A 3,331-nucleotide genomic window follows, 5' to 3' on the forward strand; every position below is an offset into this window, starting at 1 on the left:
AAATTTATAATAACCAAGCTTGACTGGTTTTCACTTTCTGGCCCGTAGATAATTTGTAGCCTATCACATGTAAGTCTTAAAAAAAAATCAATTCTCTGAAGTAATGTCTTATAACTGTGCTGTCTTTCCTTAAATCCCCTCGAGTAAGGGATGCAAAATATAAAATAATTCTGTATTTGGGTGTCTTCATTATAATTGTCTTCCTGGTTATGATTATTTCAAAGAGATCAAACATTAAAACATTTAACACATATGTATTTTAAGATTACATTTATTTTTACAAAAAAAAAGTTGCTAGTGTTTCTGTCAAAGCCACTATTTCAATTAATTGAAATCTATGAAGCACAACAAAGAAATGAATTGAAATCCTCCCTTTCATTAAGAAACCTGAAGGAAACCTTGGAGAAGGTTACAGGCAAGGTATCTTTTATACATAAAAGTATGACTTGCAGTACATAACCAGCTTTGAAATGTGGAAACTAAAATGGGAATAATAAAAAAAAAATTGCTTCACTAAGTATAGAAAAATATACGATAATTGAGAGAGTCACATGTTTTGTAGAAAGGAATTAAACATTCTAACGAAGTCTGAAATTCTGAAAGCATGTTTACATATAGTAAATGAAATTAAAAGCAAATCAAATTGTTAGAAGTTTAAGGAAAGCATAAGTCCTCTTGCATTGGTTTGCTAGAGTTGCCATAACAAAATATCACTAACTGGGTGCCTTAAACAACAGCAGTTTATTTTGTCATAGTTCTGGATGCAGGGAGTCCAAGATCGAGGTGCCAGCAAGATTGGTTTCTCTTAAGGGCTCTCTCTGGGCTTGCAAGATGGCCACCTTCTCTCTATGTCCTGACTTGGCCTCTCCTCTGTGCACCGGCATTCCTAGTGTTTCTTCCTCTTTTACTAAGGACACCAGTCCTGTTGGATTAGAACCCAACACTTTTTTTTTTTTAAGTATTTTTTAACAGGAGAAAGCTTGAACGCAGTCCCCCACTACCACAAATTATGCAGTCGAGTTTCTCACATTTGGGGAAATCGCAGGGATCAGCACATCCGCGGCGCAATGGATAAGCTTTGCCCTGGGAAAGCCACCTTCGATCATGGTATCTCCCCTGCCAGGTAAGTATAGAACCCAACTCTTGTCACCTCACTTCACCCTACTCACCTCTTTAAAGGCCTTATCCCCAAACATAGTCACATTCTGAGGTTCTAGGAGATAGAGACTCTGAAATACTAGGAATTAAAAGTTCAGCATATGAACTTTGAGGAGATACAGAATTCATTGCATGACACATCTGAAGTTTCTAATAAAATTAGAGACTGTATTAAATTATCTACAAAACCTTTGAATTTTTCTCTTTAAGCAGTGTTATAAAAAGTAAGCTAAATTTCACCATATTATATTCACTAATCTATAGGGACATCTCAAATTATTATTCTGATGAAACATCCAGTTGTGCATAGAGCAAAATCTCACAGTCGTATTGCCAGAATTTCACATTTTAGTATTGCTCAAGCTTTGTTCATTTGAGTCATCCGGTCCTCATCAATGTCAATTTCGCATACTGCTGGGGAAGCTTTGAATACCTGTTACCAACTCTTTTAATGCAGACATTAAACTCCACTGACCAGAATCATACACAGAGGTCTACTGTTACAGAACTTGTCTCTGCCAGATAGTTTCTTCAATCTCGTTCCTGCTTGTTGACAGAGAGATGGATGACAGGGATCTCAAAGCAGTAGCAGCATGCGCCTGCTCTCTGTTCCATTCCACATGTGTGACCTGCTCAGAGAGCCCACACTGGAGAAAAACCTAGGGAGACTGCAATTCCCTTTACTAAAAATTTTAGTGAAAGTCAAACTGATTATTACTCAGTTAATTATTCATCCTTAAGTCCTTCTAAAAATATGACTTAGATTTTTATAGGCAAGGTATCTTTTATACATAAAAGATACTGAGAATTACTTAGATTTTCATATTATTCACAAATTTTTCAGCAAAAATTCTTATGTCGAAAAATAATGGTAATTTGCAATGCTCTGAATAGTAAATGGGTCAAAAAAATAAGAACGTCAAACACATACAAGGTAAAAATATCTCTTGACATCTTGGTTTCTGTTTAAAGTATGTATATTTCGAGCTATTAAATCAATTGTTATTGACAAATATACTTCTTTTCAATTTGAAATTTTATATATTTTGGAGGAATAGAAAATTACATTGGTTGTGCTAATTATATTTCACTTAACTAATAAAGAAGGTAAAGATCCCTAGAAAAAGAAATTCCATTTGACCCAGCAATCCCGTTACTGGGTATATACACAAAGAACTATAAATCTTTCTACTATTAAGACACATGCACACATATGTTCATTGCAGCCCTGTGTACAATAGCAAAGACCTGAAACCAACCCAAATACCCATCAATGATAGAATGGACAAAGAAAATGTGGTATATATACACCATGGAATACCACTCAGGAAGAGGAGCATCACACACTGGGGGAAGTAGGGGTGGGGAGGCTGGGAGGGGAGGGAGGGATAACATGGGGAGAAATGCCAGATATAATGTGCACCTAAAGTTAAATAAATAAATTAAATAAATAAATATAGTTTTAAGCCAAAAAAAAAAAAACACTTCATAAATGTGCAGAGAGTCTCTGTATGGTTGTTTGTATGCTGACATAATTTCTGGTGTTGGAGTTCCCAACACTGGGTGCAAGGGCACCAAAAGTTGGCACATTATGAACATCACAGAGTCCATAAGTTCCCTGCAAGTATATCAAACATATTGTGAATATATGAAAAAAATAGGCCGGGCGTGGTGGCTCAAGACTGTAATCCCAGCACTTTGGGAGGCTGAGGCAGGTGGATCAGGAGATCAAGAGCTCGAGACCATTTTGGTCAACATGGTGAAACCCCGTCTCTACTAAAGATACAAAAAATTAGCTGGGCATGGTGGTGCGTGCCTGTAATCCCAGCTACTCAGGAGGCTGAGGCAGGAGAATTGCCTGAACCCAGGAGGCGGAAGTTGCAGTGAGCCGAGATCACGCCATTGCACTCCAGCCTGGGTAACAAGAGCGAAACTCCGTCTCAAAATAAATAAATAAATAAAGTAAAGATCCCAAATTTTGCTTATGAACTACTTTTACAGTAATAGCAAGTGAGCAGAGTTAGAGAGGACATTAGTGTCATGAGTGAGTAAACCAATGAGAAAGCATTTTTCCTTTAGGGTCGTATCACAAGGGCCTAAGTAGCTGATGACGCTAACAAAAATAAAATAGTTTGATTAACTTCAAATGCTTTAAATTCAAATAGGCACAGAG

At 36.8% G+C, this 3,331-nt stretch overlaps 1 non-coding gene across 1 annotated transcript; it reads right to left on the reverse strand.

Annotated features, from left to right (window-relative positions):
• Nucleotides 1-969: 969 nt before the first annotated feature.
• Nucleotides 970-1,131, reverse strand: LOC118151693 (U1 spliceosomal RNA). Its single transcript, XR_004740132.2, has one exon. It is a non-coding gene; the product is annotated as a U1 spliceosomal RNA (small nuclear RNA).
• Nucleotides 1,132-3,331: the final 2,200 nt, after the last annotated feature.

The sequence above is a fragment of the Callithrix jacchus genome, chromosome 2 (genome assembly GCF_049354715.1).
Source record: "Callithrix jacchus isolate 240 chromosome 2, calJac240_pri, whole genome shotgun sequence".
NCBI classification, from domain to species: Eukaryota; Metazoa; Chordata; class Mammalia; order Primates; family Cebidae; genus Callithrix; species Callithrix jacchus.